A 16,861-nucleotide genomic window follows, 5' to 3' on the forward strand; every position below is an offset into this window, starting at 1 on the left:
ATTTTTCTACATATAAGAAGCAATTTTGTTACCCAGAAATACCAGAATTAGAACAAGCACTATTACTCTGCGCAGCCTTTCTTCTCTGTCGGGCAATGGAAATAACAGTTCATTGGTTTGTCTGCAGCGTCCTGATTCTGGCTGGTGTGTTTGCGTCACATAGATTCTCTTAGTCCAATTGGCGAATATTTGTGAGCTGAAGTTTCGTCACTGAATTATATTACCATTTTATTGGATGATTATAGTCACCAGTTCACGTTTCTGAGAGCGTGGTAGATTCGTGTGGTTTAGTGGTGTGACCCATGGAGTCATTTTCGCACAAAAGTTGTGCACATAAAAGAATTATATTATACACAATTTAGCAGTGCATATGTTATTGAGCTGACCATCGAAAAATCAAGATATAGTTTGGGCAGTGGTGAGTAAATATGGAAGATAACCTTACATTTTTGGTGCAGTGTCATGTCAAACGGGTTGTAAATTTTTGACTTCACCAGCTGGTGTAGAATGAATGAGCATGTCATTCAAGTTATTACATATTGCAATTTTAGGATACTTATCAGACTGTAAGGAATGCTTGGTGATTGTTTGCATCTGTGCGCATTTTATTTGATAAACTGAAAGTTGTTTCCATTAGAGGTATGAGTCGTAAATTAGTAAGATTTCCGTTTAAATATTTAGGTTTTTGGTGCACGTGTAACTAATGGTTAACAATAAATTTAATGCATTATAACTCTTTGAGAGATGTTTTGTGATTTTTCTTAAAAACGCTCCATTCAGTGTTTGGAAATTAAACCATATTTCATTCATTTTATATGGATGACTGGCTTGACTCGATTCGGAGAAGGTTTTGCTGGTAATAATCAGTATTAGGTGTATTATCAATTCCAGACGCCGGATTAGTTGGTATTTACGACTTTTCATTCTTATATGATACTACTTTCTTTATTTATTTTTTCTCAAACTGATTTGTGCATGATAGCACATCTAGGACGATGGAACGGAAAATAATCATCTGTGGATATTCATCCCCCCCCTACATATTTTACAATTGAAGTACATGTAGTTAGAGTAGCGCTAGGACTTTGTACAACTCTTGAAGAGTTGCAATTGAAATAATGTGAAAGATTTATTATTTGGAGATATCGGTAGAGCCCCAAATCTCATAAGACAATCGAATTATTAATCATTCACACATTACCTATTGCATCTTTAATTTAACTAATTAACTGAATGCACGCAAAACTCCTTTTTTGACACTTACATATGACACTCATTAAATTTATCACTCTCCAAGCTTTCTATCCTTGATCTTCTATGCCTGTCCTCTAAGATATCCTTAGTAATTTATGATTCTCCATAACAAGCACTCCATCACCACAACCACCTTGTGATTGCCCACCATTTTGTCATCTCCACTAAACCAAGCCAATCAAGCATAGCAGTCTGTGTATGTATATTCATCAATGACTTATAGAGGGGGATAATTACTTCTTATTCCTGATTGTATATTTTTAACATCCCAAAGTGAAGTGATCCTTTATGCTGTTTTGTTCAGTTTCATAAAATGTCTACTGAACTTCAAATGTCTCATCCATTATCACTCCCCAGCATTATCAGTTTCTTGCAGTGCTGATCCATCAGTGTAATGTCCTCACTCCCAAAGCTCTAGAAGCAATATTTGATAGTTATAATTTATATTTCTAATATTAAAAAAATTAGTCATAGGAAATGACTAACATAAATATTCATTTTTGTTATTGTACTTTTATTTGCACATACTGTTGGAAAAATAAATATGTAGGAGATTGGGAAGGTGGCTTGCCAAATACTGCATAATTTAGGATTTCCCACGAAATCCCAGATTCCGTAAAGTAAGATAAAGAAAGCAATCTTCTACAGTGCTTTCTTTAACTTACAAGTTATCTGATTTATATACAATATGTTATTCTCCCCCCCTCCCCCCTGAAATACCAATTTCTCATTCCATTTTGTTTTATGATGTCACTTGTTTTTATAATTAACTGCCCTGTTGTTCAATGTATTTTTTCCTCACACAAGCTAGTCATCACCCAGGTGTGTAACTTGTGAACCCATTTCACTGATTGAAGATAGGTTTGATTGCTACTTTTCCCACAAGAACATCTTTCGGTACTATAGAGTGGCCCATAAGTTATGAAGGTCTTTAAACATTTAATAACTTTTTTATTTATTAATTATTTTTATTCTTTCTTGTTATAATGAAATACTGAACCTGGAGATTTTTTTTTATGTATTAGTTATGAAAAAAGCACATAACTACAACTATGTAAATACCTTCCATTTTCAGCTTCACAAACAGGCCATTTCTATGACAGCTGTTAATGTTATGTTTCTGGTAGCGCCCTAATTTCTGCACGAATGTTCTCCTATGGATTACCTTGTGATACAAGCCCCAGACAGTTAAACAGTTGAAGGAATATATTCGTGCAGAAAATAGGGCACTGTAGCCAGAAACATTAACAGTTGCCAAGGAACATGCCATGGAAAGGTCCTGTCTCTGTGAAGCCAAGAATGGAAGGCAATTACGTTATGTGGTTTTTCATTAAAAAATATCTCCAGGTTCTGTATTTTATTATAACAAAAAAATTAATAAATATAGTTATTAAATGTTTAAACCTCTTTGTTACTTATGGGCCACTACGTATAATCAAATCCTTGATCTTGTGATACAAGCCCCAGACAGTTAAACAGTTGAAGGAATATATTCGTGCAGAAAATAGGGCACTGTAGCCAGAAACATTAACAGTTGCCAAGGAACATGCCATGGAAAGGTCCTGTCTCTGTGAAGCCAAGAATGGAAGGCAATTACGTTATGTGGTTTTTCATTAAAAAATATCTCCAGGTTCTGTATTTTATTATAACAAAAAAATTAATAAATATAGTTATTAAATGTTTAAACCTCTTTGTTACTTATGGGCCACTACGTATAATCAAATCCTTGATCTTTTTATATCCTCTATTATTTAATTTTTAAAGTAGTAGTCTCTCTGAAAACTTCTTTCCTTACTCCCAGATATTTCTATAACTAAAATCCACTCTTCTTCTTCTTTGCTTGACAAATTTCCCTAAATGATTTTTTGTATTGCCTTCCTAATTTCTAGACTCATAACTATTCCACTGAATATCTCATTTATACTTCCATCCATGGAAGCTTGGTAAGAGTGTGGTTAGCAAGGGTGTTAGAGCTAAGTTTTTTACTTGGAGAGTGGTAAATGAGTGGAATAAGCTGCCAGAGTCTGTTGTGGGTGCCATGACTGTAAATGAGTTCAAGGTGAAGTATGATAGATACTGTGTGATTGTTGAATAGTTGTTGACATGATGTTGGGCCTCCCTCGATGAGTCTAAGGACTCCTTGGAGCTGCCCGTAATGATACACCTTTTACCATATTGCCTTAAAATTGCTGTTATTAGCACCCCCCCCCTTTCCATACTCTACTTTTTCCACCTAAAACTTGGATATTTCATGCCACAAAACAGTTGCTTAGGCTATAATTCCAAATAATATCAGTGATTCTTCATGTTGAGCAGGCATAGTTCATTGCTGTTGTCAATGGCAGTCTCTCCTCCTCTTATGGAAAATACCATAAAAAATTTCTTCCAATTATTTCATTCATATCAACAATTTCTGGAAAATTAAATCAATCAGTGCTACAAATTGTTCTCCCTTTTCTGATATATCTTAAATTCATCAACAGTTTCAATTCAGGTTTATTAACCCACCTAACCTATGCTTCATCTCAGTTGACCCTTTGCCAGATTTTGACCTCTCTTATTATGACCTATTCTGTTTTTCTGAGATTTAAACCCCCTTGCATCCCTGACCATTTTGTTGACCCTATTCAATGTTTGCAGTCTCCTGATCTTTGTGTTGCATGTACCTGCCCACTAATTCCTTCTCTCCATTTCCTTGTCCACTTTGCTATTTTTTGCTTGCTCTCATAGGTCTTTCACTTTTCTCTCTCGCTCTCGTAATTCACTTTAAATCTCCCATATGCTCTTTCCTAACAATATTCCCAGAGCAGTATCTGCTCCCCTCAAATTCATTCCACACATTCCCTAACTTTCTTTTTCACGTATACCATTCATGGTCTTTGTTCACTCTTAACTTCACTGTCATATCTGGTTAGCACACAGTTCCCTACTATCTTTTACTCAACAACCATTATATTCTTCTCTACATGCCAATTATTTGTACCTGTTACCAACCATTAACTCTGCTGCTTGTGTACGTCTCATGTCTACAGCCACAATCATACTGCTCATCTTCCTACCTGTAACATAATTCTGGTGCATTTTCTTATTCATCACATCTGATTGGAGCCTTAGATTGGGAGTTTATTGTTGTGTGCCATCCAGTTGTTTTCGACTCTTGATGATCCGGTAAACAAAGACTCTCCATCCCACCTGGCTTCTTGTCTCCTTTCTTTCAGTAATGGTAAGTTGAAGTTGACAAGTTCTTTTATGTTGCTCATCCAACTATTTTGTGGTCTTCCTCTTCTCATTCCCTCAATCTTCCTCAACATAACTTCCTTTTTCAGTGATCATCAGCTCGCACAATATGACCAAAGTACATAAACTTCTTTATATTCTTTAAAACCTTCTTATTGGTCATTCTTGCAGTCCATGAGATTCTTAATAGATTGGGAGTACACAAGCAAAAGTTAAGTGGTAATAAGATCCGAATAGAAAAGAAAATGTGAAGATGGATATCAGAAAGTTTCTTGAGAAGAGAAAAAGATAAGTGTAGCTGGAAAACTGGTATATATTCTCATGAAGTGTCACTTTTGAATTTTTTTTCTACATCTTCATTTGAATCTTTTTGATAATATGGTTTAATAACTTCAATATCTTGCTTTTTCATTAAATTAAATTTGCTTGTAACATGCATTTACAGTTAACTGTATCTTGTCTGTTTCTCAGCATGCTGTTCTTAAACAGAACATTGCAAAAACTGTTGTATATTGCATTTTGTTGTATATTGTATGTTGTATGTTGCATTGCCTGATGGAGTGGTGGGAGCGAGAACGGTCAGTGAGTTTAAAGAGTGGTATGATAGACTTTGTGTTTCTCAGGGGGGGGGGACCTCCCCTCAGTGAGTCTTGACAGACTTTATGTCTTAGGAAGGACCTCCCTCGATGAGTCTTTTGACTCCTTGGAGGCCTGAATAATAATAATAATATAGTTCCATGGCAGGGTAAGAAATTGTGAAGCTAATAAGATATATATATATATATATATATATATATATATATATATATATAAACACATACTGACTTGAACAGGTTGTAACTCTTAAATACTGTAGGAAGACTAATGCTGTTCCAAAGAATGACCAAGATGTGTATTTTTTGAACACCTGTAGATCAATATTTTTTATACACTTCTGGAATCACAGAACCAATGTTAACTTTTTTTTTTTAAATGATTACTGTAATAGGAAAGTGTAGCAGTTGTACTGTTTCCCTCTCTTTACATAGGGTAAGGTGATTTGGTTTGTGCTGTTCTTTCATAACACAAGCTTAGAAATTTGACTGATGTTTGTAAACAGTCTGTTCATATTTCACTTCTTAATCTTAGTTTCATTATACGTCAAAGTTCAAGTTAAATAGAACTTTGAACATAAAAGATGATTACTCTATAAATAGGTATCACACTTTTGACTGGTCTTGATATAAATTGTTAATGATTGAATGAGTCTTTTTATGGAGCATATAAGTTTATTTTTCTAGAAGTTAAAAAAAAAATCCAGTTTTTATTTAAGGCAGTGTGGATATTTCTAATATGATGCATCTTGATAACAAATGACAGGATGGTGAATAATGTAGTTACAAATACATACACAATATATACAACAATTGAAGAATATGTAGCTGCTTTAAGACCTTTTTTGCCCTTTTTTATGTAAACTTACAGTGTATGTAATAAGTACTTGGTTTAAGGGCTTACTCCAGCTGAACAAGGAAATACAGTTTTAAGGAACTGAACAAAAGATGTAGAAGAACTGAAACTTTTGCCTGTTGAATGCTGAGTAGGTTATGTGTTGTTTATACAAATTTGAGAGCATGATGGTGTGTGTGTGTGTGTGTGTGTGTTTATATATATATATATATATATATATATATATATATATATATATAATGTATATGTCATATCTTTACGACATAAATAGTGAAGCTCTACAGATTGTGTTTTGAGAATATTGTGTAACTGTTGCATTCTTCAGTTGTTTGTAATTGGTTGTAGGAATACATCAGTTGAGTTGTTTTATGATATTGTTAATTTAAAGTTATATAAAATGTGATTATTGGCATTGAGAGTTCTTGAAAATAAGTCTTATGCTAAACAAGTGTTCTTTGCCAGGATGACAGGAAAAACGATTCAGAGGAAGACCAAATTGTAGGTGAATTGATAGCAAAAAAGTGCCTTAGAAGACAGAAATATAAGATCTGATAATATTGACAGATAACAGGCAATGGCGATATCAGGATAATGTGGAAAATTGTTGATATGAAGTTAGTAATGATGTAACATTTCATGTAGTACTATCACACCTGAGGGTGTGTGTGTGTTGTTATATCAGGAATTTGATGATGAAGTCATCTCAAAGATGGAGTTTTGTGTTACATTATTTTTAATGGATATGGCATGGAAATTCTTCAACAGTGTTGATAAATGAAAGAACTATGGACTCAGGATGAGAATATTAGGGTATGTGAGAAGTGCATTTATAGACAGGTTTGTTTGAAGAAAGAACAGTGCGAAGAAAGAGAAATAACGATGATGAAAGTGATAACAGTGAAAGTAAGCAGAACTTAAGTTAGAGTTGGTGAGATTAAAAATTGAAATGAAGCAGTTAGAGAATGAAATTGAATGTTTGAAGAAGTGACTGACTACACATTAGAAGAAAGAAGTTAGTAATAAAGGGCCAGAGGATTGTGTGATATTGTATGGAGATTTAAGTGTGGCAAATTACAGGGTGAATAAATGTTTTTACAGGTTGCTCAGTGAGGCAAAACTGAAACTTTTCAAGAAAAAATAAATGGACATTTAGAGGTAGTAATGGTTTTAGACACAAATGACTTGGCAATGAGAAAAAATGTGAAAGAAAATGAGAAGGGTGGTGAAAGATAATAGTGTAGTTGTGAAAATGGTTAGTGTATAGAGAAATAACGATGATGAAAGTGATAACAGTGAAAGTAAGCAGAACTTAAGTAAGAGTTGGTGAGATTAATTGGTACGTGAAGCAAAAAGTGTGCAGTTTGTAAATTAATGAAGCAAACTTCAAAGGAAGTTGAAATGGTTTTAAAAGTAGTGACTGAATTTAAATTGGTTGGGTGGTGGACATTTGGAGTGACTTGTTTGAAAGAATGAACAGTGAGAAATAAACATTAAAAAACAGGTTGTGGAAGGAATAGGTAGATACCATGATTACAGTTACAGAATGCATGAGATTTTTAACCACCTCACCAGCCATTATGGATCAAATACGTATACGCATACGCTTCGTATCCATCACATATTTCAATGTAATATCAATGGTATTAAAATTTTAATAAGCACTTCGCATCCATGATAAACTTGACGTCTATAGACGTCTTGGCCGGTAGTGTGGTTAATGACTCCCATTCACAAGGAGCTATATTGCACATCAGTACTGTGGGTCAAAGGCATAAGATAACCTGCAAGCTTTGCTGTAAACATGGACCAAACATGAAGTCTTTCAGGCCTTCAGTACTGCTAGCAGGGTGGTAGTTCCACACCGCATGCAGAAATTACCGCACTGATTACCTAGACATTTACAAACATCTGTACCTACAGTGAAATTTGAACCCATAGCCTGTTATATTATATGTTATCCACTTGGCCTCCACATGGTGAAGTTGAATGAGCAATGAAAAGTGAAGATTCTGAGTTGGAAACTGTAACATATGATATGCAAACATATTATTATTATGTGACACCTCCAGGGAGTTTAAAGACTCATTGAGGGAGGGTACAGTATATACATGCAGTATATACTTCTTGAAGACAGTATGGGATAGGGTGTGCAATTGGAAAAGCAGTGATTTGAAGAAGCTGAAATTTGAGTTTGATAGGAAAGTAAGTTCAGTTTTGCAGATTTGAGATGGCAATGAACACTGAGGTCGGAACCTACTTATTTGTAAAGTGAATTTGTCATGTCTCCACTGTGTGTGTGTGTGTGTGTGTGTGTGTGTGTGTTATTTATTATTTTATTTTTTCATTAAACTTCTTATAATTGTTATTTAAGGTGAGCTGAAATTTTGAAGGATATAGAATATACAGAGATGAATTTTTTTAAAATACTAAGTCATGCATGTTGAAGATTTCATCCAACTCCTTTCAGATCATGCATTTAGCAGTACTTCCTACATGCCACTATCCATATTCTTTGCAGGCATACCTAGAACAGGAGTAGTAAGTTTATTTTGTAGCTGACCTGGAAATCTAAAGCATTACAATCAGGTTCTAGTCCATTATGCGTTTTCCTATTACTGGTCTATGAATTTGCTGTTTTTAAAGATGTACTCTTGAAAAAATGTTGGGCCTCCATGATGTGTGATATAATTTGTAAGACATCCATTCAGCATATGTGGTGCAGTGAAACTCAGCAGTTAGTGGTACTTTGTTCTACAAAGACGTAGCCTGCCCCAAGGAATGTTGATGCTACATTGACCCTTCACTGTCAGTTAATTTCTAGATAGTTTTCTCTAGTCTGATTTGTTTTTAATGTCCATTGGTTGGAGGATGTATCAAAGATGCCCGAGACCTGATCAAGGTCTTGTATAGAGGAACTGTAACCTCTTTACTTTTATAGTCAGTGTTCTCATTATCATTGCTATAATCTGTTCTTCTTGTAATGTTTGTCCACCAATACTGCCTTATTTTCTGTACTTTCCTTGATATGTTCCTATCAGTTGTATGCACAACATCCTGTCCTTGCCTTCCACATTTCAAAACTGACTACTCCACACTAGTTGACAATCAATTCAGTATTGCATCTAGACATTGCCCATCCATCTAGTCTAATTCAACTCTTCCCTGAAAGCTGCGGTGTCCATTTCACCCCTCATAGTTCATCCAGCTGCATATCTCTATTTAAACTTCTAACATAAGTTGAAGTAATAAGCAGATTCCTGCGGCACTGCTAATGACTTCTTTATTCTGAGATACTCTAATTCATATATTATTTAGAGGCTGTCAAAAAGCCAATGTACTAACTTGCTAATCTGTCATCCAATTCTGTTTCAGTTTAAGTACCAATTTGCCATGTGGCAATCTATCAGTGGTTTTAGTAACATCTAAATATCATGGTATGCAGTTCTTTTTTTTGGGAAGGGGGGAAGGTCGGCATATGTGACATACAGATGTGGCATTGTTTTATTCCTGCTAGCAAATTCTTTACCAAAAAGAAAGCACTCATGACATGCATCAAATACTTTTGTTACCTTGCTGTAATACATCTACAAAATTGCTAAAACATGACCTTCCCTTAACAAGCCCTTACTGATCCTTATAGAAAATTTTATTATCAGTTCAATGCTGGATTTTTGCCAACCTCTAACAGTTTACCCACAACTCTAGATATACAGACTACTTTGTATTAATAACTTAGATTCCTGCTGATTACTTAAAATATTCAGCCTGGTCAGCACTTGAATTTAATTTTGCTGTGAATTTCTTTTACTGTAATTAACTAAACAATTTTATTTTTTGTCAGCTGTTTGAGGACACTTGTCCTCCCATGAGGGAGGAAAGATACTTAAGAAAAGAAGGCATAATTTTGTTTATTCAGATGTCCTGTTTTTTTCCATCTTAAAGTAACTGTTTTATATTTCATATATACTATGCTGTTTAATTGCACAGTATATGTAAGTTTTTATTTGCAAACAGCTATATATTTTAGTATTCATTCAAAGTAAAGCTGCTTGTGTGTGGCTCTTTAGCTTAATTGAGTTTGATCATAAAAGGCTTTTCAAGGGTCTTGATAATCCAAGAAAAATAAATTGTAGTTATTTTTACTTTGCTTACAATTCTGTTTATTAATTTAGATAGATATTGCATAATGCCTGTATTATGTCATAGTGGATTTTAATTTGTGTTAGCTGTATAGAGTAAATGACTAGTGTACAGATTTCTTAGAAATGGCAGTTTGGCATTCATTATTTTAAGGAAATGGTAACCACATGGCTTTAAGAAACTGAAAAGTTAAGTGAATTTAATGATTATGATGATTTCAAAGTACATTGTTCTGCATGGATCATAAAACACGATATGGATTCCAAAAAGAAAAGATGGCATGGAATGCATTAATCTTATCAAGTTTGCAATATGACTAGTTTTGGTATTTTTATTATTTTTCAGAAAGAAATGTTTTTTGTAATAGTTTGTTCAAGGTACATTGCAATTACCTATTTGTTACATTCTATTACTATATTTAAAATAACCTTGTGTATGCTGTAACCTTTGCTGTGGTACAGTATTATGACTTTTGCTGTTCTTGCACCGTATAAACTACACACCAACCAACTATATTTAATAAAATTTTTCAAGTTTAAGTATGCATTGTTCAACAGTGGATTAATTTGTAATTTTCTGTTGTATAGGAGTTTTTTGAATTAAGATGCAACCCTCTTTTCATATTAAAACCTAATCTGATATTTGGAGTTAGCAGTTTACTAAAAATATATGTACTTGCTTGCTGCTATCCAGTATTTGACATTATTAATGCTGAGGTCAGTTTAGAGTACATATTTGTGGATCAACAATTTTATATCTCATGTGCTGCAGCAAAATTATAACATATGACTCCTACTTATTAAGAGTATAATAAGAGGTTGTAGATAGTGCACTAGTATTGTGAATAAGTTGAAAGTCAGAAGAAAAGTTGTAAACTTAATAATAATGTATGTGTTGTATAGTCAGAAATGCAGATTGCACTGCTTGGATGGAAATGACTTGTATTTGAGTCTCATCCTGATGTGGGAAATATTTTTATAATTGTTTTCAGCTGAAGATAAGTCATCTGGTCTCATACAGAGAGGGCAGAGGTTTTCCTCTTGGAAGTTCTTGTCTTTCTCCCACAAAGTAGACAAATGCACATATTTAAAAATAACACACTGAATGGAGTCAACTTCTGCAACAAGTCCTATGTTACCCTGAAGATGCCAAATGTTTAAGTATCTGTAATTTGCAGTTTTATCTGAATCTCAGCTATGTTCCAAAGCAGGCTTTGTAGGGTCAAATGCTTCCTGTTCAAATGGCATTGGAGCTTTCTGGTCTCTTGCCAAAGCTGTTGGGTATAACTTCTATCATTATACATGTTTCCACCTCTCACATCCTGATTGTACAGTGATAACACCTAAGACAGACCTCTTGCTATCAGCCTTTTCATCCAATTCTTGTTTAGACTACCAATGCAAATCTATTATGACAAATTGCTCACTGTATAAATCTCTTGCCAAAAAATATATCAGAAAAATACCCCCAATAGTTTTGATATTAACAAGTACTCTGGTCCAAATGGACCAGAGTGCTTGTATAAAACTTTTACTCCAGAATTAAAATCATGCTGTATCATGAGCTGTCATACTTGTCCTGTATTTATCCATCAGCGTGGAAGCAAGTTTTTGTCCAGCCCATCCCTAATGGAAATAAATTGGCCATCAAGTTATCATCTCATTGCTTTCATCTCAATCTTCTCAAAAATAATGGAAAAGATTATTAATAGCCAAATTCTTTACTACTTGGGGAACCACCAATTATTTGGTGGTTACCAGTATGGATTCTGTTACTCTTGTAGCAAATATCCTCACAAGCTTTACTTGCCTATCGACCCCCCCCAAAGCCATGGACAAGTTTGGAGAAATTCATGTGGTCACTCTTGATATTTTCAAGGCATGTGAGCATCATTGTGGCTTTACCAAACTATCATGTTGTGGCTCTTCCCTCCACTATATTTATGATTGGATTTGCTAGTTTTCTCTCTGGTTTCAGTGTCAGAGGAGTACTCTCTCCCTAGGGCTCTGTGCTTTTAGCCACAATCATTTTGTATGTTAATGATCTCTCATTGACCTTGCATCCTTTCCATAATTTTGCTGATCACAGTACTCTCCTCTTCATTCACAAAACCTTGTAGTGCTTAAATGATTCAAACTTGAAGAGCTTAAATGCCTTAAACATTACCAAAACAATCTGTTTTTACTAAAGGAAGAACCATAAGGCTTCATTTCGGTGATGTAAAATTACATAGGCAAAGTGAATACTAGATTCAACATTATTTTAATGCTGAATGTTTGTAGAAACTATGAAAGTTTCATAAGTTGACCTGAGAGCTTACGAGAAAACAAGTTCAAAATGGCTGTCAGGCCAGTGAAACCTTTATCAAATGCACTAATAAAAGGTGAATATAGGGACACATCTTTTAAGTAGTGCAAGCTAAGGCAACTCTGGAATGCTGAGGATTGTATTCTCATAAGGTTTCAGGTCAGCTTACGAAACTTTAATTGTTAGGCTTTGAAAAAATGTTGAATCTAGTATCCACTTTGCCTATGTAACAATCTGTTTTATTTGTCAGAATAAAGATCTTGATTCAATCCCTCACGTTCAGTGATATTTCAATCAAGATTAGCATCTCTTGTTGTATTGACTTTCACATCTGGCTTATGGCACAACCACATATCTGTAGCCTCTTCAGCCTCCAAAAAAACTTGGTATTATTTTATATATTGAACTTTAAACACACTTTATAAATCCCAAACCTGTCCATTCTTAGAATAGTGTTCTCGCATTTGGAATTTGTGCATCCAAATCTTCCATGAGAAAATGCTAGATTGCATCCAGAAGAGGGCTATTTGCTAAATAGATGATTCTCTCACTAACGTTATTCAATCACTTTATCATGAAGGCTCTGTTTCTGCTTTTTTTTTTTTATAGGTATTTCCTTAGCTGCTGCTCTGCTGAATTGACGACTATCATTACTGTTCTGCCCTCTGATCATGTACCAATGCAGACAGCCACTTGTCAGCATCCATACAGTTTAATTACAAACATCTTATCCTGTTTCTTCATTCAATCTACCTCTTTAGTTCAGAATTGCTTTCTCCATGTTTTCTCATGGTGAATAACCCCAGCTCTTCAAGGAACACATTAATAGATTCCTTTCTAACTATTTTCTATAACATTACACTGTCTGTTAGTTTAAAAATACCTTACTGTATATGTGCATTCATGTGTGATATATATAACCTTTAGTTATTTATTTTATATACATATATAAATGGGAATTTTGGTTTTGTAATAATTCACCTAATTCTGCTTTCCTTTTAAGTATTTAACTTATCATATCCACACTTGCTTGTGGACAATCTTGCAGTATTATTCATTTGGTCATGTTGACATTGATGCCATCTGTAAATACAAACATTCTTGGACCTGCTTTATGGAAGGAAATATCTTAATGGGAGACAGGACTCTGTACTTGTACTAAAGCAGCTTAGCCTGGCTTAAAGACCTGTAAAAGATTTTTCTTCATTTCTACTCATGCAGAAATGCCATGTTACACAGTTAGTCTTTGTTTATTTACTTAGGTGATATTTCAATCTTAGGTGATATTGCATTAGTAGTATAATCCATTTTACTACTGTATAATTACATTATATAATGTGAACTGTTATGTCATAAGAATTGTGAGTTTGAGTTTTTTGAAAATAATGGAAGTTGTTTCAAAACATAGGTAAAGAAGGATGAATGAAGAGGAAGATTGGAGGAGTTTGAAATATGATCATAAATAAAATACAAGTTGCTGCTTGTATTTTAAGTTGTGAAAAAAGTGGCTGAATTATGTGCATGCAAGCAAACAATGTTCATAAAGCATGCAGTGGCAGAATTAGCTTCTGCTGTTTATTTTTTCTTCACCACTCATAACATACTGTTATACAACTCCCAGGGATGGTTGTGTGTTCATTTTCTTTCCTTCTGCTCTGTTATATATAATTTCCTTCTTATTACTCTGGTAAACATCAACAACTTCATTACCAATTCATTGTCTGTCTACTGAGCTATGCAATTTAAATTTCCTTTTCCCATAACAAATATTTCTAAGTCCTGATTTTGCTCAGTTATTTCTAATTCTTTTTAGGGTTTTCTCATTGATGGAAACTAAATTTGTACATATTTCAAGTGTGGTCAAATCATGGTCATGTTGCAACAAGCACATCTCTATCTTTACATACATATATACATCTTCAAGGCTCACCTTTCCTAATTGGGTTGTGTGTGTGTGGGGGGGAACAGTTGCAAGAGGAACTTCCAATGGTCACGATCCTCTGCCACCAAGTTCAGGTGTTCTTTGGTGGGATTCCCAAATGTGTCCACTCAAGGTTTTGGATATAATCTATCCAGTGAGTCCTTGGCCTCCCACCCTCTGGCTTGGCAAAGAGGGCCTGCCCGAGGGAGCCTCTCTTGTGGCATTCTGACCAGGTGCCCGTACCAACGTAACTGTGATCTCTCAACACGGAGAAGCAGCGGTTGAGTAATGAGGGTTTCCCGAATTGCAGAGCTTCTGACTATCGAGTCTTGTCAGCCCTGCAACCCCTCAAAGGAACCTCATTTCAGCCGCTTGGATTAGTGTTTGCATTCTTTCGTTCATTACCCAACTCTCATGACCATAGGTGAGGATGGGGACATAGACTTTATTGAAGACAGCCAGCTTTGCCTTCTGGCCTAACTCCCGCTTCACTACTACCGAACGGCTAAGCTCCCGCAATATTGAGCTTGCTAAGCCAATTCAAATATCTAGCTCTACATCCCATTTTCCATCATTCGTGAATATGGACCCAAGGTATTTAAACTTCTCCTGCCTCATTGGGACTCCACTTACATGTAGAGTGCACTGGGATGGTTGTTTCGAGACCACAAATGTTTCAGTTTTGGTCACACTGATCTTCATTCCAGCATCTGCACAAACAGATACAAACCTATTCAAGGTCCGTTGGAGGTCATCTGTGGAAGAGCTAAGCAGAACTAGGTCATCTGCAAAAAGCAGACGTCCAATGCTACATCTTCCAATTCTGACACACTTATGAAAAGGAGGAGTGACAGAACACACCCTTGGCAGAGGCCAATGGAGACTGTGAAAGGTTCAGACTTTGTGCTGTTTACCCTGACACAAAACTCTGGGCATTCATACAAGGATTTGATGGCAGCTAATAGTTGGCCATCCACTCCATACTCCTGTACTACTTACCAAAGCTTATCCCAAGGAACCCGGTCATATGCCTTCTCCAAGTCCACAAAACATGTGTAGACATTCTTGGCATATTCCCAAGATTTCTCAAAGACTTGCCACAAAGTGAAGATTTGGTCAGTTGTGCTTCTACCAGGACGAAAGCTGCATTGTTCTTCCTGGAACTTTGACTCAGTTATGTTCCTGCACCGTCTTTCCAAGCACCTAGCATATACTTTCCCAGGCAGGCTGAGCAGAGAGATGCCACGATAGTTACTGCAATCCTTCTGGTCTCCCTTCTTGAAGACTAGTATTATTATGCCTGTCTGCCATTGCTTTGGTGCTTGCCCAGATATCCAAGCAGCCTGACGCACTCGAGTTAGCCAGAGAACACAGTCTCGATTTAAGGCTTTTAGAATTTCGGGCCGAATTTCATCATCGCCAGCAGCCTTGCCCGATTTTAGCGATTTTATTGCTAAATGGACCTCTTCTGCTGTGAGACTAGTCATTGCCCCGATCTGCACCTCTTGGATGTCCACAGCTGCTGGGCCACCCGGGTTAAGAAGGCTCTCAAAGTATTCCCTCAATCTGTGGAGGATATCCTTCTCGGTTGTTGAAAGTGCACCATCAGAGGCCTTAATTGCCCTTGCTGTGCACGATTTCCTCCCTCGAAGGCGGCAAATGGTCTGCCAGAATACTTTGTTTGCATTTGCATAGGATGAGTCTAATCTTTCTCCACAGGATTCCCAAGCCTTCTGCTTTGCTGTCTTTACTGCCTCAGCAGCAACTTTTCATGCCTCAGCATACCGCAAACGCATCTCAGGTGACCTAACCCTAAGCCATGTTAAGTAGCACTCCTTTTTTGCCCGGACAGTTTTTTTTGGACTTCTTGGTTCCACCAGGGTGTCCTTTTCTCACTGCCTGTTGCCACACCGAGCTGCTTTCTGCCACAGCATGAGAGTGCAGAGACAGTGACAGCTGTTCTGAACAGCTTCCACTTCTCCTCAACATCTGCAGTATGCTTGGGAATCTCTTTGAACCTGGAGGAAATGTCATCTGCAAAATTCTTCCTCACAGCCTCATTTTCCAATGCCTCCCATTTCACGTGGTATAGCTGCTTAGGCCTACCAGCATTGATGGTAGCATCTGGTTTCTGAATCCGTAGAGTGCACACAGCAAGGTGGTCAGTTGACAGTTCTGCCCTTCTTCTCACACGAACGTCCAACACTGAGGAAAATAGGTCTGCTGAGACCATAAAGAAGTCAGTCAGAGACCTTTGTTCTAGTGTATCCCTGTACCAGGTATACTTATGAACTTCTCAGTGCTGGAAGAAGGTATTCATTATGGACAAGCTGTTAGTACAGCAGAAGTCCAATAATTTCAACCCATTTGCATTAAGGTCAGGGGTGCCGTTCCTCCCAACCACACCCCCTCCATGTCTGGTCATCTGTTCCAACATGTGCATTGAAGTCACCCATTAGCGGGACTGATTCCATGTCTGCCACCCTGTCAAAAGCAGCATCCACTTCCTCTAGGAATGGAGAGTATTCTGACTCTAGATTAGGTGCATAGGCT

The 16,861-nt window shown here is 36.2% G+C and overlaps 1 protein-coding gene across 1 annotated transcript in view; it reads left to right on the top strand.

Annotated features, from left to right (window-relative positions):
* Window positions 1-595: 595 nt before the first annotated feature.
* LOC150100443 (insulin-induced gene 2 protein-like) overlaps window positions 596-16,861 on the top strand; it is a 50,785-nt gene continuing 34,519 nt past the window's right edge. Inside the window, exon 1 of the mRNA XM_090402582.1 lies at window positions 596-639. The gene's annotated coding sequence lies outside the window, so the exon portion shown is untranslated. The remainder of the gene's footprint in view (window positions 640-16,861) is intronic.

Source organism: Typopeltis vanoorti, chromosome 13 (genome assembly GCF_054136105.1).
Source record: "Typopeltis vanoorti isolate ZY-2024b chromosome 13, IOZ_Tvanoo_1.0, whole genome shotgun sequence".
Classification (NCBI taxonomy): Eukaryota; Metazoa; Arthropoda; class Arachnida; order Uropygi; family Thelyphonidae; genus Typopeltis; species Typopeltis vanoorti.